The 27,755-nt window shown below is 35.2% G+C and overlaps 2 long non-coding RNA genes across 2 annotated transcripts; one reads left to right on the top strand and one right to left on the bottom strand.

Annotated features, from left to right (window-relative positions):
* Positions 1-4,032: 4,032 nt before the first annotated feature.
* On the bottom strand, positions 4,033-5,755 carry LOC131948666 (uncharacterized). The gene is made up of 4 exons (XR_009388044.1): positions 5,518-5,755; positions 4,829-4,941; positions 4,485-4,537; positions 4,033-4,246 (listed from the first exon to the last, which is right to left on the bottom strand). It is a non-coding gene; the product is annotated as an uncharacterized LOC131948666 (long non-coding RNA).
* A 1,757-nt stretch (positions 5,756-7,512) lies between these two features.
* Positions 7,513-8,803, top strand: LOC131948667 (uncharacterized). Its single transcript, XR_009388045.1, has 3 exons — positions 7,513-7,783; positions 8,347-8,459; positions 8,747-8,803. It is a non-coding gene; the product is annotated as an uncharacterized LOC131948667 (long non-coding RNA).
* Positions 8,804-27,755: the final 18,952 nt, after the last annotated feature.

Here is a 27,755-nt window from a genome sequence, read left to right as displayed (position 1 = left end):
AAATATTTGGTAATGCTTAAACAAACAAACCCACATATTCGTTTTTGGGGCGCGGGTTTGTCCACACTGCCGCCTAGACGCATCAAGGCTCACTGTATGAAAGCCTTGAGTGTACGTTAATCAACCTCTGTAATACTGAGGTAGAACACACATTGGCGACCGCCCATGTGTTAGAGACGCGTCCCTTGGCGCTCCAGGGAGCCACTGGTTATACTCCCGCAGGGGCGCCCCTAATTCGGTTTAATTATAAAATATCGTGTGCCACCGTGTCCCTATTGTAGGGTGCTCTTTAAAGAGGCACTCTCTGTAGAGCCCGGGGCGCTCGCTGTCGCCAACTGCCAGGGCGCCGGCGGGCGCTCATTATTCTACTTAGTGAACATTCATAGTAGCCCATCTAAACCGTAGTGTCGCCCGAGGTGGGTCTTGGCCGCTCTGGGCCACTCAACCGCCGGGGAGCTGGCGGATGAACCTGGTGTAGTTTTATCACTGAATCTCAGAGGCGTAGCACCATTCCTGGCGCCTGGGGACAAATTTTCAATTTGGCGCCCCCCCCCCCCTCCCGCCGGAGACAAACTTTCAATTTGGCGTCCCCCCCCCCCCCGTATTTTTTAAATATTTATAATGCAAAACTGTAGCTAAAATGAGCTTTAAATTTTTCCCACCCATTTTGGCGCCCCTAGGGTTGGCGCCCGGGGACATATGCACCCCCCGCCCCCCTCTACGCCTCTGCTGAATCTAGTATTACCTAAGACCGCAATTGATGAGATAGCCCCTCTGGATTCCCCTCTGGATTCTGGGCTCATAATCGTTTAATGAGAAAAATCGAACCCTCCCAGGGTGCCACACTTAAGAATTTTTTTCTTTCTCGAAACCCTTTTCACCAACTCCCCAAAATTTTATGACTTTCGTACGAACAGTGTCAAATTGCATCTGGCTTTTATTTTTATGGAGAAAAATTGCATTGCTTCCTGTCAGAGACCGCAGATCGAATGGGGCGCCAAAAGGTGTAGACAATTTTTTAAAAATCCTCATTCTTCAGTAAAATTTAAGAAAACAGATTTATACATGACTGATATCCTCAATTATTTTATATAGGGGAGTGTAGGTAGGGATGGGCGCCTTTTTGCCAGCGTTTGAATAGGGTTGGCACAACATTGATAGTTCGCCCCGGGCGCCGGAATAGGTTGCTACACCTCTGCTTCCTGCTAGGGCGCCGCCCTGGCGAAATCTTACCGGGGGGGGGGCGTGCGGACACTGTTAAAAGTATATATTTTTTTCTATATATATTCCGTTTCGTTCGGGGGGTGGGGGGGGGGGGTCGATAGACTTTCTTCGGGGGGTGCGGGGGCTCTGCCTCCCCCCCCCCCCCCCCCCCTCCGAATAGATTCCTGGAAAAAACTCTGTTCACAAAGTTTTATGGTAATCCGATGGAAAAGATGTAGTAATTCATATAGGACAAACAGATAAACAATCTTTCATTTCTATAAATATAAATAGATATATAGGGCCTACTTTAACTAGTGTCCGCATACCTGCACCCGGAAACTTAGTCACAATTTTCTTTGTTACATTTGAACCCTTTAGGTTAATCAATATTAACAAAATTGAACAAGATGCAACAAATACAGTTAACCAAGAAATTGAACAAGTAAAATTCCCGTTATCTTTTTATTGTTTTTAGATATAGAGTAGTAACAGACTACCTACAGGTCCTAACCCGCGACGAGGTACACATTTGTATTAAAACACACATCTAAGACATTTTCCATTTAGGTGGGTTTTGCAGTACAGTGGTTTCTTAAGTCGTGGACAAGTGATTGCGCTTATCTCTATTGAGTAACTATGTATTCTGTCCTATATTAGACACATTTGTAAATATCTGTCACAATATGGGCATAGAGATGATATAACGATAGCTTATCTTTGCGGACGACGCTAAACTTTGGCATCGACACAACCGCCTACAACTTCAAATTCGGTCCTTCAGAAATGTTTGAAGTCTCTAGATTAAAACTACTTTTCTCTTTTATGTGCCTACTGACCACATCACATGCATTTGTTCTGAAAGTCTAAAAACAGAGGCACAAATATATCGTCTAGACTTGTGAGGTCTACAGATTAGGTATTTTGGCAGTTATCTAAGCCTTTGCCTGTTCTGACTCAAAGCCTTATTCTTTCTCTATCGACGCCTTGCGTAACATGGGATTTGGGTTTTTAAGGCGGCATAAAGCTTTATGTTGTTCCTTTTTTAGTACACTAGATTAAAAACTAACGTTTTCAGATGCCTAAAGATGTTTAACCACTAATTAATCAGAATAATGGGTCAAGATTTCAATTCTTGGTTTTGGGACACGTTAGTTGCCGGGGTTGAGCTAATGTCGATAGCATAAAAACTGTACCTTGATGCGGGCGTTTTATTTGTTGCCCATCGTAATAATTGAATGGTTGATGGGGCTTCTTCAAGGGTTAGATTTGCCGTAATGTTATTGATATCATGCATGTAAGGCTTTTCTAAGAAGAAAATGCGTTAAAACACTTTTTAGTTATGCTTTTTTAAATAGGCCTATATTTTACGACAACATACTCGTAATGAACAATAATATGAATTTAAACAACTTTAGAATACACCTGTTTCGGCTAACATGAATGTTATTCTTCAAACTAGTAATGTTAAACATGTCTTTTTCGCATTTTCGACTTATAAGCAATACAGTAAATTCCGATAACGTCCATATGCGTACAAGCAATGGCGTAGGCGAGGAGGGGTTTAATAGTGATTTAACACTGATACTTTCTTAACCCTCTACTGGACATCATGTTTGGTACCTTGCCCCCCGGCAACTGGGTGGATTTGGATTACACCCAAGTTTTACTTCATAGTAAATGACTTCAGTTTTAATTATTGGAGTTGGTAGCAACATTGACACAGTTGAAGGTATTCAGAACAAGGTGGCCAGGAGAAATCAGATTAATTAGTATAAAATTTACTATTATTAACAATAGGCCCTACTTAATTGTTTAATGTTGCTGGATATTAAGCCTGGTAGGTATTCATGTTTATTAATTTGTACAGAAACAAAAAAAAAAAGATTCCCAAACAAAGTTTTATTTTTCAGAAATAATGAAAATAATACAAATCAATAAAGAACAGTTTTCAAAAGAATTTGTATAAAAGTAATTATTATAAAATAGGAATATAGCATTGCATAGATAAAAATAAAATCCTTGACACAAACAATATGAGGAATATTTTTTATCAGAGAAAAGAAAAATATATGATGTAGTTTGAAAATAATAATGTACAGAATGTAGCTTTTGCAGATTATAATGAAAATTCTCATGCCTGTATAATTTATTGAGTAAATGAAGCAAGGCCCAAAACACTAGGCTAAATAATATGCATGGGACAGGCATTGAAAACTACAAATTGCATATAGTGAAGGTTACCCTATTTATTGGCTATATCCACAGTAAAGATTTATGGCTTTATTACCTGCTTGTAAAATTGTTAAGGAAAAAGTGAAGTATTGTTAACGGCACATGTTGTCATTTTTTGTGTTCTCGGCACATGTTGCCATTTTGTGTGTTCTGGGAACATGTTGCCATTTTGTGTGTTCTGGGTACATAATGACATTTTGTGTGTTCTGGGAACATGTTGCCATTTTGTGAGTTCATGGAACATGTTGACATTATTTGGCTGTGTTCTGGGAATATGATGCCATTATTTGGCTGTGTTCTGGGAACATGTTGCCATTTTGTGTGTTCTGGGAACATGTTGCCATTTTGTGTGTTCTGGGAACATGTTGAAATTATGTGGCTGTGTTCTGGGAACATGTTGACATTATGTGGCTGTGTTCTGGGAACATGTTGACATTATGTGGCTGTGTTCTGGGAATATGTTGACATTATGTGGCTGTGTTCTGGGAACATGTTTGTTTCATTTTTAAATATAATAAAACATTTTTAGAAATTCTATATTAGGAATTGTGTATATATATAAATGTATATATTTAATAAGACAATTCGATGAATTATAATAAACAGCAAAAATGATTCAAATAAGTTTAGAAGTATTTGGCTTGATGTCCCAACAGTGAACTGTATTCCGAGCTTGTTTCCCTAGTGATAACCCATCTTTTTTGTGCCACCCTTCCAATCAAATATCCAGCTTTTTCTTGGCCTGTATCATAATGCTGGTCATAGACTTGCTTGATTTGTGTATCACAATATGATTTTGAATGTTCTTCTGTAAATGAAATAAAGACAAAATATTTTGAAATATTCTTTTGTGGAACTAGCAAGAGAAATACATTACAAATTTATATTACTATCTCTACTATTTCTTTACTATAACTAATTACTTTGAAAAGATAAAGCACTGAACATGATGAATAACAAGAAACAAACATTATCAGCAAAGATTATAGATTTAAAATTGTGTTCATTCATATTGAAGATTAATGAAGTAGACTATCAATATTTACCCTCTTGATAGCTGATACTTTGATGTCTTTACTTTAAGCTTACACATCAGTCTCTGTGTGGTAAAATATGAAATAATATGCTTCGATAAAACTGTTTCATTATAACTGTTAATTATATTAGATAAGTACATAGTTTTGAGCTCTATAACAATATGTGTTTCAATTATCATTCAAATATTATACCCTCTATGTTGTACAACTCACTGATTTATTAGAATTTAAGAAAAGACAATAATTAATAAAATATTTTAGATTAAAATCCATTATATTTATTGTAACATATAATGCTATCTCTTGCTATAATAATTACTTTAAAAAATGGGTTATGCCTATAGTACAGTTACCTGAGGATGAAACTAGGCACAGTGTATAGTCCACGGAGACTGATTAATATCCCTTGTAATTGAACATCAGTTGTAGTTATGAAATCTGGATGGCCAAACACACACTCATAGTCCTGAAAAGCAATTTACACATAGATTAGCAAGAATATCTCACAAATTATTAAATTAAAGCTAACCCCTATTTAGTGCAATCCATCAAAGTAGTAGCATTTTTGTTAAGTTGTAGACACAATACAAAGTAATGTTTGTTCTGTGATTTACATACTTTTATAAAATAGCCATATATATATATATATATATATATATATATATATATATATATATATATATATATATATATATATATATATATATATATATTCATTGTAAATTTTAGTTATGTCTTGCTATTAAATTTTATTTACTCGACTGATCTAAACTCACTTTATTTAAACATAATATAGTGGATAAGTATAGTGATTTTATTATTCAGCAATAAATAGCAGGCCTAAAAAAATTTAAGTAGTAACGTTTGCGAATGAACACAATAAATTCTATGTATTTCCATTTCTATGTCTTTCCCAACGTGATGCATATTACTAACCAAGCATTAAACTATAGTCCTAAACCTGACTCTAATTACCATTTGTTGGACAACCTGAACCTTTGCGATACCATGTTATAATATATTATTTTAAAAAAGAGCTTACCACTAATTACTAAAATCAATTGTTTTTAGTATTAACTGAGCCGCATACTATCTGCTCCTATTGTCATCACCAGAAATCCAATATGTTGGCAAAGATTAGTCTCTAAGTTCCCTGCAACCTCATTCCTCTCGAGTGCGGAAAACACTGAAATCATTAATCATTATTTCATTATGCCTAATAGTTTAAAGGTAGTATTAAAGTAGTACTAAATAGTACGAGTCTTAGTTACTATAAGTCTAATGATAATTATTATTGTGTATGCTTACATGCTTTAAATTTTATGCACAATATTGGTATATAATATATAGTCTATAGTATAGGCCTATAGCCTAAGCTATAGAGTATATACTACTATATAGGCCTATAATAAGCCTAAATATAACAGCAGCTTGAATAATGCTCATTAGCATGCATTCACTATAAACTATAAAGATAAACAAATATTTCAATTTAATTTAATTATAACTAATAATAGTAAATAGGCTTTTTTCTTGTGGTAAAGTATAGGGCAGTACAGTTATAGTATAGGCCTACTTAACTAGATTCTATATTTAAGTATGTGGGCTTTTCATTCCAATGCACCACAATAGATACCACACATGATCAAGCTGGACCTCTGATCTAAAGATTTAATAATTGGGCCTAACAAACAGTGAAACTACAATAAAAATCATGTAAATTACTAATTTAACCTTCTTACCTCCGCTTCTCTAGAGTAGATCTAGAATCTAGATGGGTTTTCTTTTTATGCAGCCGTATGATTAGATTCTAGAATCTAGACTATATCCTAGTAAACATAAAAGAACACTAGATCTAAATTTCTATATTCTATGCAATATGTATTAAACCTATAGGCCTAATATTTATTTTAAATTCCTATGCGATGTGTCGTGAACTGTAGGTTTCATGTTATTTTTGTAATGGCGGAAATCAGTTTAAAATTTCGTTTCCTTCCTTTTGTTATTCTATTTATAGAGTCGGAGCAATTATCATTGAGTTAGTCGGCCGATCCACACAGGAAGTGCGGGTATATCTATGACTTACTCAGTGATCTGATCATTGACAGAGACAGAGATAGCCATTCGCATGGGGTGAAAACCCCACGTTCGCACATCTCTCTCTCTCTCTCTCTCTCTCTCTCTCTCTCTCTCTCTCTCTCTGTCTGTCCGCAAAATATTTTCGCCGGCACCCCATGCGAATGGCTATCTTTGTTTCTGTCAATGATCAGATCACTGAGTAAGTAATAGATATACCAGCACTTCCTGTGTGGATCAGCCGACTAACTCAATGATAATTGCTCCGACTCTAAATCTATAAATAGAATAACAAAAGGAAGGAAACGAAATTTTAAACTGATTTCCGCCATTACAAAAATAACATGAAACCTACAGTTCACGACACATCGCATAGGAATTTAAAATAAATATTAGGCCTGTAGGTTTAATACATATTGCATAGAATATAGAAATTTAGATCTAGTGTTCTGGTTAGTAGTTATTTCATGTTTATTAGAATATAGTCTAGATTCTAGAATCTAATCATACGGCTGCATAAAAAGAAAACCCATCTAGAGAAGCGGAGGTAAGAAGGTTAAATTAGTAATTTACATGATTTTTATTGTAGTTTCACTGTTTGTTAGGCCCAATTATTAAATCTTTAGATCAGAGGTCCAGCTTGATCATGTGTGGTATCTATTGTGGTGCATTGGAATGAAAAGCCCACATACTTAAATATAGAATCTAGTAGGCCTATACTATAACTGTACTGCCCTATACTTTAAATTTGTTACCACAAGAAAAAAGCCTATTTACTATTATTAGTTATAATTAAATTAAATTGAAATATTTGTTTATCTTTATAGTTTATAGTGAATGCATGCTTATGAGCATTATTCAAGCTGCTGTTATATTTAGGCTTATAGGCCTACATACTCTATAGCTTAGGCTATATACTATAGACTATATATTATATACCAATATTGTGCATAACACTTAAAGCATGTAAGCATACACAATAATAATTATCATTAGACCTATAGTAACTAAGACTCGTACTATTTAGTACTACTTTAATACTACCTTTAAACTATTAGGCATAATGAAATAATGATTAATGATTTCAGTGTTTTCCGCACTCGAGAGAAAAGAGGTTGCAGGGAACTTAGAGACTAATCTTTGCCAACATACTGGATTTCTGGTGATGACAATAGGAGCAGATAGTATGCGGCTCAGTTAATACTAAAAACAATTGATTTTAGTAATTAGTGGTAAGCTCTTTTTTAAAATAATATATTATAACATGGTATCGCAAAGGTTCAGGTTGTCCAATAAATGGTAATTAGAGTCAGGTTTAGGACTATAGTTTAATGCTTGGTTAGTAATATGCATCAAGTTGGGAAAGACATAGAAATGGAAATACATAGAATTTAATGTGTTCATTCGCAAACGTTACTATTTAAATTTTTTTAGGCCTGCTATTTATTGCTGAATAATAAAATCACTATACTTATTCACTATATTATGTTTAAATAAAGTGAGTTTAGATCAGTCGAGTAAATAAATTTAATAGCAAGACATAATTAAAATTTACAATGAATGTATATATATATATATATATATATATATATATATATATATATATATATATATATATATATATATATTGCTATTTTATAAAAGTATGTAACTCACCGAACAAACATTACTTTGTATTGTGTCTACAACTTAACAAAAATGCTACTACTTTGATGGATTGCACTAAATAGGGGTTAGCTTTAATTTAATAATTTGTGAGATATTCTTGCTAATCTATGTGTAAATTGCTTTTCAGGACTATGAGTGTGTGTTTGGCCATCCAGATTTCATAACTACAACTGATGTTCAATTACAAGGGATATTAATCAGTCTCCGTGGACTATACACTGTGCCTAGTTTCATCCTCAGGTAACTGTACTATAGGCATAACCCATTTTTTAAAGTAATTATTATAGCAAGAGATAGCATTATATGTTATAATAAATATAATGGATTTTAATCCAAAATATTTTATTAATTATTGTCTTTTCTTAAATTCTAATAAATCAGTGAGTTGTACAACATAGAGGGTATTATATTTGAATGATAATTGAAACACATATTGTTATAGAGCTCAAAACTATGTACTTATCTAATATAATTAATATACTGAAACAGTTTTATTGAAGCATATTATTTCATATTTTACCACACAGAGACTGATGTGTAATCTTAAAGTAAAGACATAAAATCAAAGTATCAGCTATCAAGAGGGTAAATATTGATAGTCTACTTCATTAATCTTCAATATGAATGAACACAATTTTAAATCTATAATCTTAGCTGATAATGTTTGTTTCTTGTTATTCATCATGTTCAGTGCTTTATCTTTTCAAAGTAATTAGTTATAGTAAAGAAATAGTAGAGATAGTAATATAAATTTGTAATGTATTTCTCTTGCTAGTTCCACAAAAGAATATATCAAAATGTTTTGTCTTTATTTCATTTACAGAAGAATATTCAAAATCATATTGTGATACACAAATCAAGCAAGTCTGTGACCAGCATTATGATACAGGCCAAGAAAAAGCTGGATATTTGATTGGAAGGGTGGCACAAAAAAGATGGGTTATCACTAGGGAAACAAGCTCGGTATACAGTTCACTGTTGGGACATCAAGCCAAATACTTCTAAACTTATTTGAATCATTTTTGCTGTTTATTATAATTCATCCAATTGTCTTATTAAATATATAAATTTATATATATACACAATTCCTAATATAGAATTTCTAAAAATGTTTTATTATAATATTTAAAAATGAAACAAACATGTTCCCAGAACACAGCCACATAATTCAGAACACAGCCACATAATTTCAACATGTTCCCAGAACACACAAAATGGCAAAATGTTCCCAGAACACACAAAATGGCAACATGTTCCCAGAACACACAAAATGTCATTATGTGCCCAGAACACACAAAATGGCAACATGTGCCGAGAACAATGCCCCTTACAGATGACATGTTCCCAGAACACAGCCCGTATTTGGCCTGCCATAAAAAGTTAACAATACTTCACTTTTTCCTTAACAATGTTACATGCAGGTAATAAAGCATAAATCTTTACTGTGGTGGATATAGCCAAAAAAATATTGTAACCTTCCCTATATGCAATTTGTAGTTTTCAATGCCTGTCCCATGCATATTATTTAGCCTAGTGTTTTAGGCCTTGCTTCATTTACTCAATAAATAATATAGGCATGAGAATTTTCATTTTAATCTGCAAAAGCTACATTCTGTACATTATTATTTTCAAACTACATCATATATTTTCCTCTTCTCTGATAAAAAATATTCCTCATATTGTTTGTGTCAAGTATTTTATTTTTATCTATGCAATGCTATATTCCTATTTTATAATAATTACTTTTATACAAATTCTTTTGAAAATTTTTCTTTATTGATTTGTATCATTTTCTTTATTTCTGAAAAATAAAACTTTGTTTGGGAATCCTTTTTTTTTTGTTTCTGTACAAATTAATAAACATAAATACCTACAAGGCTTAATATCCAGCAACATTAAACAATTAAGTAGGGCCTATTGTTAGTAATGGTAAATTTTATACTAATTAATGTGATTTCTCCTGGCCACCTTGTTCTGAATACCTTCAACTGTGTCAATGTTGCAACCAACTCTAATAATTAAAACTGAAGCCATTTACTATAAAGTAAAACTTGGGTGTAATCCAAATCCACCCAGTTGCCGGGTTCAAGGTACCAAATATGATGTCCAGTAGAGGGTTAAGAAAGTATCATTATTAAATCACTATTAAACCCCTCCTCGCCTACGCCATTGCTTGTATGCATATGGGCGTTATCGGAATTTACTGTAATGCTTATAAGTCGAAAATGCGAAAAAGACACGTTTAACATTACTAGTTTGAAGAATAATATTCATGTTAGCCGAAACAGGTGTATTCTAAAGTTGTTTAAATTCATTTTATTGTTCATTACGATTATGTTGTCGTAAAATATAGGCCTATTTAAAAAAAGCATAACTAAAAAGTGTTTTAACGCATTTTCTTCTTACAAAAGCCTCACATGCATGACATTATTAACATTACGGCAAATCAAACCCTTGAAGAAGCCCCATCAACCATTCAATTATTACGATGGGCAACAAATAAAACGCCCGCATCAAGGTACAGTCCTTATGCTATCGACATTAGCTCAACCCCGGCAACTAACGTGTCCCAAAACCAAGAATTGAAATCTTGACCCATTATTCTGATTAATTAGTGGTTAAACATCTTTATGCATCTGAAAACGTTAGTTTTTAATCTAGTGTACTCAAAAAGGAACAACATAAAGCTTTATGCCGCTTTAAAAACCCAATCCCATGTTACGCAAGGCGTCGATAGAGAAAGAATAAGGCTTTGAGTCAGAACAGGCAAGGGCTTAGATAACTGCCAAAATACCTAATCTGTAGACCTCACAAGTCTAGATGATATATTTGTGCCTCTGTTTTTTAGACTTTCAGAACAAATACATGTGATGTGGTCAGTAGGCACATAAAAGAGAAAATTAGTTTTAATCTAGAGACTTCAAACATTTCTGAAGGACCAAATTTGAACTTGTAGGCCGTGGTGTCGATGCCAAAGTTTAGCGTCGTCCGCAAAGATAAGCTATCGTTATATCATCTCTATGCCCATATTGTGACAGATATTTACAAATGTGTCTAATATAGGACAGAATGCATTGCTACTCAACAGAGAGAAGCGCAATCACTTGTCCACGACTTAAGAAACCACTGTACTGCAAAACCCACCTAAATGGAAAATGTCTTAGATCTGTGTTTTAATACAAATGTGTACCTCGTCGCGAGTTAGGACCTGTAGGTAGTCTGTTACTACTCTATATCTAAAAACAATAAAAAGATAACGTGAATTTTACTTGTTCAATTTCTTGGTTAACTGTATTTGTTGCATCTTGTTCAATTTTGTTAATATTGATTAACCTAAAGGGTTCAAATGTAACAAAGAAAATTGTGACTAAGTTTCCGGGTGCGGGTATGCGGACACTAGTTAAAGTAGGCCCTATATATCTATTTATATTTATAGAAATGAAAGATTGTTTATCTGTTTGTCCTATATGAATTACTACATCTTTTTCATCGGATCGCCATAAAACTTTGTGAACAGAGATTTTCCAGGAATCTATTCGGAGGGGGGGGGGGGGGAAGCAGAGCCCCCCACCCACCCCCCGAAGAAAGTCTATCGACCCCCACCCCACCCCCGAACGAAACGGAATTTATATAGAAAAAAATATATACTTTTAACAATGTCCGCACGCCCCCCCCCCCCGGAAAGATTTCACCAGGGCGGCGCCCTAGCAGGAAGCAGAGATGTAGCAACCTATTCCGGCGCCCGGGGCGAACTATCACTGTTGTGCCAACCCTATTCAAACGCTGGCAAAAAGGCGCCCATCCCTACATACACTCCCCTATATAAAATAATTGAGGATATCAGTCATGTATAAATCTGTTTTCTTAAATTTTACTGAAGAATGAGGATTTTTAAAAAATTGTCTACCCCTTTTGGCGCCCCATTCGATCTGGGGTCTCTGACAGGAAGCAATGCAATTTTTCTCCATAAAAATAAAAGCCAGATGCAATTTGACACTGTTCGTACGAGAGTCATAACATTTTGGAGAGTTGGTGAAAAGGGTTTCGAGAAAGAAAAAAATTCTTAAGTGTGGCACCCTGGGAGGGTTAGAATTTTCTCAGTATACGATTATGAGCTGAGAATCCAGAGGGGAATCCAGAGGGGCTATCTCATCAATTGCGGTCATAGGTAATACTAGATTCAGCAGAGGCGTAGCGAGGGGGGCGGGGGTACATATGTCCCCGGGCGCCAACCCTAGGGGCGCCAAAATGGGTGGGAAAAATTTAAAAGCTCATTTTAGCTACAGTTTTGCATTATAAATATTTAAAAAATACGGGGGGGGGGACGCCAAATTGAAAGTTTGTCTCCGGCGGGAGGGGGGGGGGGCGCCAAATTGAAAATTTGTCCCCTGGCGCCAGGAATGGTGCTACGCCTCTGAGATTCAGTGATAAAACTACACCAGGTTCATCCGCCAGCTCCCCGGCGGTTGAGTGGTTCAGAGCGGCCAAGACCCACCTCGGGCGACACTACGGTTTAGATGGGCTGCTATAAATGTTCACTAAGTAGAATAATGAGTGCCCGCCGGCGCCCTGGCAGTTGGCGACAGCGAGCGCCCCGGGCTCTACAGAGAGTGCCTCTTTAAAGAGCACCCTACAATAGGGACACGGTGGCACACGACATTTTATAATTAAACCGAATTAGGGGCGCCCCTGCGGGAGTATAACCAGTGGCTCCCTGGAGCGCCAAGGGACGCGTCTCTAACACATGGGCGGTCGCCAATGTGTGTTCTACCTCAGTATTACAGAGGTTGATTAACGTACACTCAAGGCTTTCATACAGTGAGCCTTGATGCGTCTAGGCGGCAGTGTGGACAAACCCGCGCCCCAAAAACGAATATGTGGGTTTGTTTGTTTAAGCATTACCAAAGATTTCATTCGTTTGTCATTCAAATTTGAGAAGTTAATGCTAATACTCCTGTGGTGGTTTCTGCGAAAAAAAATTCGATTTGGTGGCGCCCTGGCAGGGTTCCATTTAGCTCCCCGGGTTTTCCCGTGAGTACTATGGTACCTTTGTTCGTTTTAATAATTGCGAAACGCTATAAATATGATGGGCTACTATAATCGCTCACTATACCGAGTGAGGCGCCTTCCTACCTAGGCCCACCTACCTATATACCTAACTCCCTGCCTCTGTACCGACCTATCTACTAACCTGCCTGCGCTGCTGCCTGCCTACCTACTTTCCTACCTACCGTTATCCCTGCCAAACTGCTTTCCTTCCACCCCGCCTGTCTACCCACCTCACATCCTACTTACACACACACATATCTTCGTATGTATATATGTATGTGTTAGTGTGCTCTAGGACAATGTATTTTTACATTTTTGTTGTTACGTAGAACTATTCAGTATAAAGGAGTTTCCTTTTTTTTTTTTGACGTTGTAACTGCCGCTAAAATATTATTTTTTGTATGTGTGCATAAAATAGTGTAGGTTTATTAACAAAAGTAAATTTTAGTATGTATTTAAGTGTATATAATCATTTTCGTCAAGCCGATGTGTTCATAATCTTAAATTTAAAAACCCATGAAACTCGATAGCCAAAGATTTAGAATTTAGAATAATTGCTATTTAACCAGAAACACCTATTCTAATTATTGTAATAATATTTTTTAAAATAAATATACACAGAGATAGATTGTTTTCTTATATAATTAATTCTTCTTCTTCTTCTTCTTCGTTCTTAATTTTTGAATATGGTGGAGGATTCAGACAACAAGACCAACTTCGTGGACAAACCGGACTGTGGTTTCCAGTTTGTCAGGTGTCCCATATAATTTTTCCCTGAGTGGGGTGGGCTGGGGCCAGTGTCTGCCTCTTGCCTGGCTATACAGAGTACAATCCTGGAGTACGTGCTCAGTGTTTTCCGGGGCCTTGCCACAAGGGCACATTTCGCTACACCCAACCTTCAGTTTTTTGTGCATGTGTTGATTTAGTCTGTTGTGGCCTGTTCTGAGTCGAAAGATTATGTATTGTTGTTTTCGTGTTAAATTGTAATAGCCGTCGTCTTTAATGTAGTGAGGGTGTGTGACAGACCACATTTGCGTTTGTTTGTTTTTAATTATTCTTTTTATTTCTTTTGAGTGTAGCGAAATTTCCGGTTGTGGTTTCTTTCCCCCAATTTTTGCCAGCTGGTCTGCGATCTCGTTACCCTGGATCTGGCAGTGGCCCGGGATCCACTGCAGCACAATTCTGCTGCAGGTATTTTTAAGCCTCTCTAGTGCTTCCACCCCACCTGTCTACCCACCTCACATCCTACTTACACACACACATATCTTCGTATGTATATATGTATGTGTTAGTGTGCTCCAGGACTATGTATTTTTACATTTTTGTTGTTACGTAGAACTATTCAGTATAAAGGAGTTTCCTTTTTTTTTTTTTGACGTTGTAACTGCCGCTAAAATATTCTTTTTTGTATGTGTGCATAAAATAGTGTAGGTTTATTAACAAAAGTAAATTTTAGTATGTATTTAAGTGTATATAATCATTTTCGTCAAGCCAATGTGTTCATAATCTTAAATTTAAAAACCCATGAAACTCGATAGCCAAAGATTTAGAATGAGAATAATTGCTATTTAACCAGAAATACCTATTCTAATTATTGTTATTATATTTTTTTAAAATAAATATACACAGAGGTAGATTGTTTTCTTATATAATTAATTAAAAAAGTCAACTGTATTTCATAACGAAAATTAACACAAAATACATTCGAATAGAAACTGTCAAGGGAGACTACTCTAATATTTGTAGGAATAATAGTTTTTATTTAGAGTTTTTTTTATTATTAGAAGAAAAGTTAATCATGTAGGTTCTATAAAAGATTACCTTGCATTTTAGAAAAAAAAAAGATATTCGATAGGTTTAGAATGAGAAATAGTCAAAATTATTTATTATATTCATTAGTTGTTTTTTTAATAATATAGTACAAAGACCTGTTTTAATTATTTTTTAAAAATCTAATTTTAATTAATAAATTATAAATGAAGATCGAGGATCTATATTTAAAAAAAAATAGTTTAACTGTCCCTAAACAATTGTATCAATCGCTGAGAAATTAAGAATTAATAATTACGTTTAACGCTTTATTAATTAAACGAGTTGAATTATTTCCGTTTTGATAAACTCTCTCTCTCTTTATAACTACTAACGCTTTATCATTGAGTTTCTCGAGAGAAAAATACGGGAGAGCGGTAGTTATCATTGACTCTGTCATTGATAATTTCATTGAGTCTTTCATAGAAAATAGTGTTTGATCGGCTGTCGCCGGACATCACGTCAGAATCGGCAGCGATATATGGAGAACTTTATACGGACTTTTGTTGAAAATAATATGTTAGATGTTTTAAATGTATAACCACAATTTTATTTAAAGAAGAAAAATATAAAATAAAGGCGTATTCGAATGTAGAAAAACAATTTTATTTATACAACCGGAAAAGCATTAATAGATGTGTAAAAAGAACGCATAAAACTGTGACGTCACTATTGCTTACTAATGACGTCATCTGCCGTGTTAATAAAAAGAAATGAACTATTTCATTCAAATTTGATTTAGATCTATGTAGGCCTACACTATGAAATGTACACAATACAATTTTTTCCGGCCTAAACTCATAAAATTTATTTTATTTATTTGGATTCTAGATCTAGAGATTCTAGATCTAGACTAGATCTAAATCTACAAATCTACGCAATATCTAGATCTAGATCGAGACGTAGACGCTAAGATCTAGATTAGATTTAGAATTTAGACTCTAACTTCTCTAGAATCTATTCCAAAAATAAATTTCTATATTAGGATTAAACTATTTCAAGACATAATTATTTTATACAAAATCTTTGTTTGGAACTGGCTAATTTCAACATTTGGGATAAAAAAATTAATTTGAAAGAATAGGCAGAAAACGTGGGAAAAATACGTCTTTCATTCTCCGAAATTTATAAAGTGCCTATATAGCGGAGATGATAGTGTATTTAAACCCACGCAGGTGGTGCGGGTTCGAGACGTACCAAGTCAACTTGGTTAATCTATTTTTTTTTATTTTGCTCGGGCTAAACTTTAAAAAAAATTCTATTAGGATTCTAGATCTAGATGATCTAGATCTACGGAAAAACTAGACTTACACAGATGTAGACCCTACCTAGATCTAGAATCTATTCAAACAATACATTTCTATACTAAAGTATTTCAGGCCTTAATTACTTTATTGAAATCTTTGTTTATCTATAAAATTTGCTAAACTCTATAATATATAAAGCAAAGTTGTCGGGTGTCCGACAGGGCACTTCCCGGCGCCGCAGGCGCTTCATATTTGGCAGGATCTTGCCTTGGGGCGACAGAACACGGGGGCCGGTTGGCCGAAAAGTCTACGATGATGGGGTCAAAACTGACCTCGACTTACCGGCGCCTTATATGAGCTATAAATCGAAAAAAAATGTCCACGGAGGAACCTCTTCATAACTCCTGAGGTTGTAGACCGACCCTCGGGCGAATTGATTAAACATTCAAATTCTCAATGTTTTCGAAAGCCTAAGCAAAGCTGGGCAGCATGCCTAGTTTTATATAAATCTTTGTTTGTTTAGCTATGGAATTGGCTAATTTGGGATAAATTTAATTTGAAATAATACTAGGGCTATTCGTGTAAATCAAGTTTTTTACGCAGACTCAAAGTATTGATATAGAGCGCAATTTTTTTTCTTTTTTTTTTTTTTTAGATTTGAATGATATCGTTGCCTATCGGAACTTGGCGGATACACTATGATATAGGGCAGGTGAAGTACAGTTCATCTGTTTTTTGTCCTCAGCATATGAAGTAGATAGTGTGGTCAGAGCCATGCTCGGTCGAAATTTTTTTAAATGATAAAACATGTTGTCTTAGACTTGGCGGGACACTGGGCAGGTGAAGTAGAGTTGGGTAGGTGTATAGTTCACCTGTGAAGTCAGCATGAAGGGATATCAGCCGATATCTGTTTTAAAAGATAAAAACATGTCTGAGTTGGGGGGGGGGGGGGGAAGAGGCACTAGGCAGGTGATGTAGAGTGGACCAGTTTTTGTGACCTCAGCATATAAAGGGTCAGACCCATGCTCAGCAGAAATCTGTGTTTTTAAAAGACAAAAACATGTCTGAGGTGTGACGTCTTTTTAAATGTGGGGTCTGGTTTTTTGTGACGATAAGTGACAGACATGATGTTTTATATGGATGACCCCCGAAACCCACAGTTATCCAATGGATGCCGGGTAGTCTAGTGTATATATATATATATATATATATATATATATATATATATATATATATATATATATATATATATATATATATATATATCAATGTATGTCTGTGTGTGTGTCTGTCTTTTATGCATTACCACACCTCAGATCACATCGCAGTGAAACTTTGGGGAGTTGTTGAGAATATACCTGGGGAGGTTTTCTGCCAAAATTTTTTTATTTCAAATTGGCAGGGGTGGCGCCCCGACAGGGCGCGTTTTGTTTTCTCTCTATATATGGCATATGCTGAGGGCCATGTAATACGTTTTTTTTTAATAATCAGAATTTTTTTTACCAAGGTTAGATTATTAACTGGGATGTTTCTTTTTGTTCGTAAAACAATCCAAAGTCAGAGTTGTCTTGATTTTCGCCGGTCCGGTTTCGGATTTTTTCTAATCTTCACGGACAGATCATCAATGGATTTTCAAAAAAAAAAATTAAAGATAAGAAGCAGGCCCTCTGTACTACTTATATTAAACTAGCCGTCTCGGCTAGGCCCTGCTCTGGCTTCTGTGAAAAACCTTTCAGTTAAAGACCATTACCTGTGTGTTTAGTAATCATCATAAACCCGCCACTACTCACCCAAACCACAACCAACCAAAACAAAAAAACGCAAACATAACGCTAACACAATTACAAATACAAACGAAAACAAAAACCTAACAAACAAACCCAACCACAACCACAAACACCAATACGAACACAAAGAAAAAACAAACGAAAAAGCAAACAAAAACAAACAAAATCCAAACGCAAAACCAACCACAAACACAAACCCAAAGAAAAAAAACACAAACGAAAAAGCAAACGAAAACAAACCAAATCCAAACGCAAAACCAACCGCAAACACAAATACAAACACAAACCCAAAGAAAAAAAACACAAACGAAAACGAAAAAAGAAAGAACAAAAACGAACCAAATCAAAACGCAACCATTAACGCAAAACCAACCTAAACACAAAGAAAACACAAACGCGAACATAAATGCAAAGTGCTCACAGTCTAGCCAGGGGCAGAATCGCCTGTTTCAGCTTAATAAACGACTATAGTACTCCAACTTATTCATAGTCTTTTGCACTCACTTAAACGAACGTAGGTGCCAAACAAAACCAAATGAACAATTATAATACTCCAAGCTTATCCGTAAAATACCTACAACATTTGCACTTGATCAATCCCCGCTAATTATGTAATTACTAGGCATACTGCCTACCTTCGCTTAAGCTTTCAAAAAAGTTGAGAGATTGAATGATTAATTAATAGGTGATTGGCTGTTATGTTAAGTGCCTAAATTTATACAGTGGGGTACTTTTATTGTGCCCATAAATTGATGGAATATTCGCAAACTTATTACTCGCAAGGTTATTAGAACTGAAAGGGCTTTCATAAAAATTATTAATCAAATATAATATTAAATTACTTTTTGCGATTAATTTTACAATTTCAATACAATACAAAACTTAATTTATAACAAAATATCCATTTAAAACAATGCTATACATTATAATTTTTATTTTTTCTTAAAAAGAGTATACAAAATATTAAAAAATTGTTACATTAAAAAGTTACCGCCCCTGTTCATAGACCAAATGACCAAATCTCGTATAATGAGAATTTCAATCGCAGTCATTTTTAGCCCTCTTCGAGGGCTTTGATGCTGACCAACATTTTTTACATACGGCCCAGTCATCTATAGAGGTGTATGCAAAACATTAGCCAGTTATACAAAGAGTTAGTACCCTAAAATTTGTGTAGAAATTACCCTGTTTTCCCCCGTAAAATACAAAGATTATATAGGGAAATACGACTGGTCAGTTTTGACCCATTTAACGAATTTTCCCGGACATGGCGAGTTTTTTGTGACACCCCAAGGCGTTCTCCTACCACCTCACAAAATATCAAGGGGGGTCGTCGGAGGAAATTTTTTTCCGTAATAGAGCTCATAAAAAGAGAATTTCACTCGCGGTCACTTATTAGCCCTCGTCGAGGGCTTTGAGTAAAACCGACAGGTCAGCCGTACGGCCAAGCCATTTACCTATAAGCATGCCAAAACTTAGCCAGATATAAAAAGGGTAAGTGCCCTAAAATCCGTTTTGAAATGACCCTCTGTTTTCCCCATAAAATACAAAGATTATATAGGGAAATACGACTGGTCAGTTTTGACCCACTTCCCGATTTTTCCAAGATATGCCGAGTTTTTTGTAACACCCCACGGTGTTCTCCTACCACCTCACAAAATTTAAAGGGGTGTCGTCGGAGGAATTTATTTTTCGTAATATAGCTCATATAAAGAGAATTTCACTCGCGGTCACTTTTTAGCCCTCGTCGAGGGCTTTGAGTCAAACCGACAGTTTTTCCTAAAGGTCAAGCCATTTACCTAAGAGTATGCAAAATATTAGCCAGATATACTGAGTTTAAGTACCCTAAAATCCGTGTTGAAATGACCCTCTGTTTTTCCCATAAAATACAAAGATTATATAGGGAAATACGACTGGTCAGTTTTGACCCACTTCCCGATTTTTCCCAGATATGCCGAGTTTTTTGTGACACCCCAAGGCGTTCTCCTACCACCTCACAAAATTTCAAGGGGGGTCGTCGGAGGAAATTTGTTTTCGTAATAGAGCTCATATAAAGAGAATTTCACTGGCGGTCACGTTTCAGCCCTCGTCGAGGGCTTTGAGTGAAACTGACATGTCTGCCCTACGGCCAAGCCATTTACCTATAAACATGCCAAAAATTAGCCAGATATACTGAGTTTAAGTACCCTAAAATCCGCGTTGAAATGACCCTCTGTTTTTCCCATAAAATACAAAGATTATATAGGGAAATACGACTGGTCAGTTTTGACCCCTTTACAAAGTTTTCCCGGACATGGCGAGTTTTTTGTGACACCCCAAGGCGTTCTCCTACCACCTCACAAAATACCAAGGGGGGGTCGTCCGAGGAAATTTTTTTTCGTAATATAGCCCATATAAGGCGCCGGTCAGTCGAGGTCAGTTTTGACACCCTCTCCGTCGACTTTTCGGCCAACCGTCACCGGCCCTCGTGTTCTATCGACCCGAGGCACCATCGTGCCAAATTTGACGCGCCTGCGGCGCCGGGAAGTCCCCTATCGGGCACCTGACCACTTTGCTTTATATATATAGATTTTTTTTCCCAACACCAAAACAAAGTAATAAAAAGTAAATTCTTTTCCACTAATGCAATAGTTTATAAAGGGAAGTAATTGTGTTTTCCTAATTTATCAAAGGGAAGTAAGTGCTAAAGGACTAAATATAAATAATTTTCAGACATAATTCCACGAACATTGCACATTCAATATTTTAAATTTTTTACAAAAGTAAATTATCAAAATCTAAAACAAAGTCAGTCTCTTTGTTTTTTTATTCGTTTTTATTCATTTGTTAAAACAAAAATACAATACATACAAATAAATAATGTTTTCCTAAAGTTTTGCGGTGTTTCGGTAGTTAGAATAAAATACGCTCAACTGGAGGTAAACAAAAAGCGGAGAATAAAATACGCTAAAATGGAGTTCTACCCATCCACCATATATATTATTTTTAACAAAAGCCAGTATCTTCAAGTTCTCCATATTTAGCTAAACGTTCTGATCACAATCGCCTAAAAAAACTTGCGGACAGAGAGAGAGAGAGAGAGAGAGAGAGAGAGAGAGAGAGAGAGAGAGAGAGAAGTACGCATATGGACTTTTATATATTAGGATTAATAATTAATATTTAATATAGAATAATCTAGAATCTAGAGGTAATACATCGTTTTAGGTGCGTAAAATCCGCAGAGGCTGGTAATGTGAAAAAGAGTTGCCTCATTGTTAAGGCTTTAATAGAAGTATATTATATATTTTTGTCAAATATTATAGATAACTGAATAATAAAGCAATGGCTAATTAAATATAAAATTAATATATCAATATAGGCCAGAAATTAACTTTAAAACAGCAGAGTTTAGGCCTATATGCTTAGGACAAAGAAACAGATGAACTCTACTTCATCTGCCCTGTCTCCCGCCAAGTTCAGATAGTCTTTACCTACATACTATTTTACAGCTCTTCACATAGTGCAGCTTCTCTCCAGTAGCCAATCAGACAAACAAAAAAACAAACAAATAAATATTCAAACATGTAAACAAACTTGAGTTTTAGTGGTATAGATATATATATAATAATTAAATATTTAATTAGGTAGAAATATGAAAATTACATTTTTGAGTATTTTATCTCTAAACCATATGAGTTTGTGGGCATTAAGCTTTCCATTGGTACTAAATTTAAGAATCTAGCTTTATTAGGAGAAGAGGAATTTTTTTTCTTCTATTTAATAAAGGTTGAAATAAAAGAGCAAGGGTCTCTTAGATCTATATAAATTCTAAAAAAAATGAAGCATGTGTAAAGTTAAGACATAAATATTTAAACATTTTTATAAATGCAATCAATATATTTTCAAAAACTATTTTTAATTTGGTTTTCTAATCAAGATTATTTTCATTTCAGTTTTTTTCTGCAACAATTCATCAATCTAAAGCAATGGAAAACACAAAGGACACTAATGGTATAGTTTGGGAGAGTTCAATTATGGTTAAACAGGAATTGAGTGACGAAATCATAACATTTATGGACATGAAATCAGATGAAACATCAGCTATTTCAAGTTCAGAAGGAGTACAAACAAATATATCAACACTCTTTTCAAATTCTGATGTAACGGACACCTATCTACCAGCCAGATAGATGGTGAACGCCCCCGGATTCTTTTTTTGGGTTATATGCAAATGACATAAAGCCTAAATGAATGAACATTAACTCAACAACACACTAGGGCTCGATTTCGATGTCTAGGGAAAACTAGTGATACTATTGAAGTTAACAACTCATTCAATCTGCATACAACCTTTAATAAGCGAACACAGTTGTGGCAGAACACTAGGTTAAACGAGATAAAATATTTAATTTAGAAAATAACAAAACCCAACTTACAAAGCGTAAGAAAAAATACTATCACAGATTCTAACACTGTATAAAAATAGCCACAGGTCACACAACACTGCTATAGCATCAAGAATCACTTGGCGACAAGTAATATAATACTAGAATACTAAAACAACTTAAGAAAGCATAGCACACTCAGGACTTAAGATCTCTCACGTTCAAATGGTCAGAATGAATTGCCGTACAATATGGACTGCCTGGTCAAGATGGACTGCCTCGTCAGAACGGACTGCCTCGTGCTGGTTGTGTTTCCTATTGTGTGACACTTATGTGATTCTAACCACTAGGCCACTAATGGTGTTCCTAACCACTGTGCCACACTACTCGGCTCCAAACCGAGATTCTAAGCCACAAGACCACTAGACACCATAGACTATACTCAGCTCCACACCGAGTAATCGAACCTCGGCCGCCGCCGTGGCGCGCCGAGATCCTAACCACTGTGCTATGGGGTGGTCATCTGATCGGAATCAATCAATCAGATCTTGATGGAAAATTTCTTAGTCTTAGACAATCTTAATAAGACAGTGGAAAAAAACCCGGTTGTTGCACCATCAATCCATATATGGTATTATGACACTGTCAAACCAAAAATAAAACATGACTAGACCTAAGTAGGTTACACTGAGGATATAAAGCAAAATGTATCAACAAAATTTTTAACTGTTAAAGACAAATACTTGGAGGAAACAATGCCATTTTTAGCTTTAGAAGATAAAAACCTTGATAAAACAAAGCCTTTGTTTAATTTAGAAGAGCTGAAGCAATATAAACCAACATTATTTTCATCTTCTGAAGATATGAAACCAAATATATCAACAGCATTTTCAATTTTTGAAGATATAAAACCTGATATATTAACAATTTCATCTTTGGAGAGTGAACAACAAAATGGTTTCAAAGCACAGCAACAACTTTCTTCCCCACCAGATTCAACTGATTTTAAAGAAAATTTTGCAGTTTTAAAATCAGATCTTCAAAATGAATTAAAAGAACTCAAGTCATTGCATACAAAATTGATTGATAATCTCCCAACAGAATATCAGATAAATGATAAGGGACTGAAGACATACAAGTGTGATATGTGTTGTCAGAGATTTTTCCATTTTGATCATGTTAAACAACACATAAACATTTACACAAGGGTGAATCCATATGGTCATGATTTTCATCAGCAAGAAGTTGTTATGATCAGTCAGGGTGAACAGATTAACAAAATAAACCTAGAACAGGTATACAATAAGTCTAGTTTGTCTAAAAAGTTCACTACAAAGTCTAGTTTATCCATACACACAAATATTCATTCTGGAATTAATAAGCCATATGAATGCTATGTGTGTCATAAAAAATATAATAAAAATCATTTAGCAAACCATATAAAGATACATTTAGGAGAAAGACCATATGAATGTGATGTGTGCCATAAAAAATTTAGTCAGAAAGGTCATTTATCAGAACATAAAAAAATTCATTTACCAGAGAGACCATTTGAATGTGATGTGTGTCACAAAAAATTTAATCGTAAAAGTGATGTATCAAAACATAAAAGTATTCATTTACCAGAGAGACCATTTGGGTGTGATGTGTGTCTTAAAAAATTTAAGATTAAAGGGGATTTATCAAAACATAAAAATATTCATTTACCAGTGAGGCCATATGAATGTGATATGTGTCATAAAAAATTTACTCGTAAATGTGATTTATCAAAACATAAAAATATTCATTTACCAGATAGACCATATGAATGTGATGTGTGTCATAAAAAATTTAGTCAAAAAGGTACTTTATCTACACATAAAAATATACATTCACCAGAGAGACTATATGAATGTGATGTGTGTCATAAAAAATTGAAGTATAAATGTAGTTTATCAATACATAAAAAAGTTCATTTACCAGAGAGACCATATTATGAATGTGATGTGTGTCACAAAAAAAATTAATCGTAAAGGTATTTTATCTAAACATAAAAATATCCATTTACCAGAGACCATATGAATTTGACATTTCTCACAAACGTTTCCTCTAAATCTAGTTTATCTACACACACAAATTTTCACTCAGGACTTGAATGTGTTGTTGGTCATTAAATTCTCTTTCACAAAGATCTTCAATTTATCTATATATAAAATTATTGCTTTTTTACTAATACCACATTGTGTAGGCTGAAAACACATCATTAATGTTTGTCATACAGAATATAATACTCTTCATAGTATTATTTGTCATACAAAGTATTACTAATGATTAATATGCTATCTAGACATGTCACACACAGGAAGAAAAACTACATGGATAGAATGGATGTCATTAATCACCATAGCACATTTATTATCTTGTACTGTACTAGGTGTTTTGGCTAGCTTTGTTCAGGTTTTTTGAAAAAAATGATGCCTAAATTCTTACCCATACAATAATACTAACCACTAATAAACACCAACATTCTAAATGTACAACTATTGTTTGAATCATTGAAGTAATATTTAATATTGAATACTCCATTTTTTGTAATTCTAAATCTTGAATAAATAATTATATAACCCATTAAGTTAATCATATTTATGATAATTGAATTGAATTGAGCAACAAAATGTATTACTTAATGTAGCTAAAGATGATTAAATTTTTAAGACATAAGATACAATTTGTTAATATGATTGAATCAGATGTTATGATACATAGATCTAGACCTATATATATATATATATATATATATATATATATATATATATATATATATATATATATATATATATACATATATGAATGCATGTGGCTTTGTTTGTTGATTTGTCCTTATGGCATTACTACACTTAATGAATACGTTTCTTTCTGTGGGGGGGGGGGGGAAGAAAGATTCAATTTCACAAGGGTTTTCGCACCGGCAAGTTTCGATGCTATTTTTTCTATAATGAGTTATATAAAAAGTATGATGCGGTTTGACCCCATTCATCCTAGTGCCATAAATTTTTGGAGAGTTGATGAGATTACTCCCGAGGAGGTTTTTTCGAAAAAAAATTATGGCAGGTGACCACGAGAGTTCGGTTTTTTTGTCCATGCATGGTTTGCCGCCCAGAGTTCCAGAGCAGCTGTCTTAGCACTTGGTATCTGTTAACTGGTCTTCCTGCATGGTGGGTAATGGGTGCTACTATATTCAGCGGTAAAACTGCAACAGGCGCCAGCGATTGCGGGGTCTAAGGCGCCTCGGACTCCCCAGTGAGCATTTTATCGCCTACGTTCATTTGAAAGAGTGCGCTAGGCTATGGATAGAATGGGGTTCTATAACAGCTCACTAAATTAAATCATGCGATAGGCTATGTATAAATTGGGGTACTATAGTATTTTACTAAATCACATCAAGCGCGCCCTCCGGCGCCTCGGCAGAGTGCGATTAGACGCCCTAGGCTATCATGTGAGCACTGTGGCGCCTACGTTCGTTTTAAAGAACACCCTACACTATTGACTCATAGGCACACGAGATTCGAAGATTTAAAAATTAAACAGAACCAGGGGCCGTACATATAATAATATATAATTTATATAGAAAATATATACTTTTAACAGTGTCCGCCCCCCCCCCCCCCCGAAGAAAGTTCCCCCCCCCCCCCGAAAATTTCAAGTGCCCCCCCCGGAGAAAAAAGTCTGGAAGAAACACTGCCGAAGTGTGATCTGCCTCTCTAATACGGAATATGATTAACATACACTCAAAGGTTTTATACAGCACGCTTTGGGTGTGCTGGACGGTAATGTGGGCAGTGTTTCTTCCAGACTTTTTTCTCTGGGGGGAAGGGGGGGGGGGGCACGTGAAATTTTCGGGGTGGGGGGCGGTAGACTTAAAATTATATAAATTTCATTTCGTTCGGGGGGGGGGGGGGCAGTAGAATTTTTTCAGGGGTTTGCCCACTCCCCCCCCCCCCCCCCGAAGAGATGCGCCTAGAAGAAACTATGTATGTGGGCAAATCCTTACCCCGACAAATATGGCCCAAGAAATATCGCTCAGGTATTGTTTACATTTAAATAGCTTCGTGTTAGGCTATACGTATAAGAATATAGGAGTCGTAACGCAATGATAAAACCCTCTCAAAATATTACAGCAGACTTTCTTCTGAGACCGCGGGATCGGGCACGTTAGTAATATATATATATATATGTATATATATATATATATATATATATATAGACCATAGACCAGTAAACAGAGTTTCTTCCGCCCCCCCCCCCCCGCCTCCCCCCCCCCCCCCCCCGAACGAAATGAAATTTATATAATTTATATAGAAAATATATACTTGAAAATTAAATCTATTCTCGAAAACTCAATCCATTTTACGTTTGGGTATGAATGGTGAATACTACACCAAAATTGTGTGTGCAGTTTTTCAACTTACGCGGAATCATTCTTCAAATCAAAGAATTGTAATTCATCGGGAATGCTGGCAACATCAAGGGAAGAAGAGAATGGGTAACGTGTCAGCGCAGATTCTTCTTCTTTCAGCTCAGAGAAATAACGCAGCAGTTTGTTTTCAAGATATTCAAGATGCACAGAAATCGCTTCTTTCAAAATTTTAATTATCTCACAATCAGATCCATCTACCACACTGCAGAGTTTCTCAAATTTTCAAAATATTTCCAAGATTTATTTTCTTTTCCAATTTTGCAGCTTTGATAACATTGCTCCGAGATTATCATGGAAAGGCAATATTTCCAATAAGTATTTTTCTTCGCCAAATTTGAAGTTTTGAATAAAATGCCAAGAGATTATCACGAAAACAGATAATATTCGTTCATTTTCCCTGAAGCTTCAGGCTAAGCTTATGTTGATGTTCGAATATACCTGCTAGGTATGATTTTCCAACCACTCTATGTCGTTTTAAGTATATCAAAAGGTCTTGTTTCCTTTGCTCTTCTAAGAATTTATTTATTTCAGATTTTAATTTAAAAACACGATTCACAACATTTCGTTTGGCAGTCAGCGTACTGTAGTGTAGAAAAGCAGAACCTCGTGATCTTTATTTGTCTTTGCACAGTTCTTTGAAAGCTCCAAATTTAATATAATTTACGTCTTTTACTAGGAATATGGCTGGTAAGTTGTTCACCAACCAGTTATACGGCTCAATAAAACTTGCATGAGCCGTAGAACTGGTTGGTGACCTACTTACCCGCCCTATTGAGTCGGAAGCGTCTTGATTTCGAAGACATACTGGTGAATCATGCAGTGGT

This window comes from Physella acuta, unplaced genomic scaffold (assembly GCF_028476545.2).
Source record: "Physella acuta isolate Inbredline_101_S28 unplaced genomic scaffold, ASM2847654v3 ptg000657l, whole genome shotgun sequence".
Lineage (NCBI taxonomy): Eukaryota > Metazoa > Mollusca > Gastropoda > Physidae > Physella > Physella acuta.
Note: the sequence above shows the minus strand (reverse complement) of the source record. Positions and strands in the feature narration are given on the sequence as shown.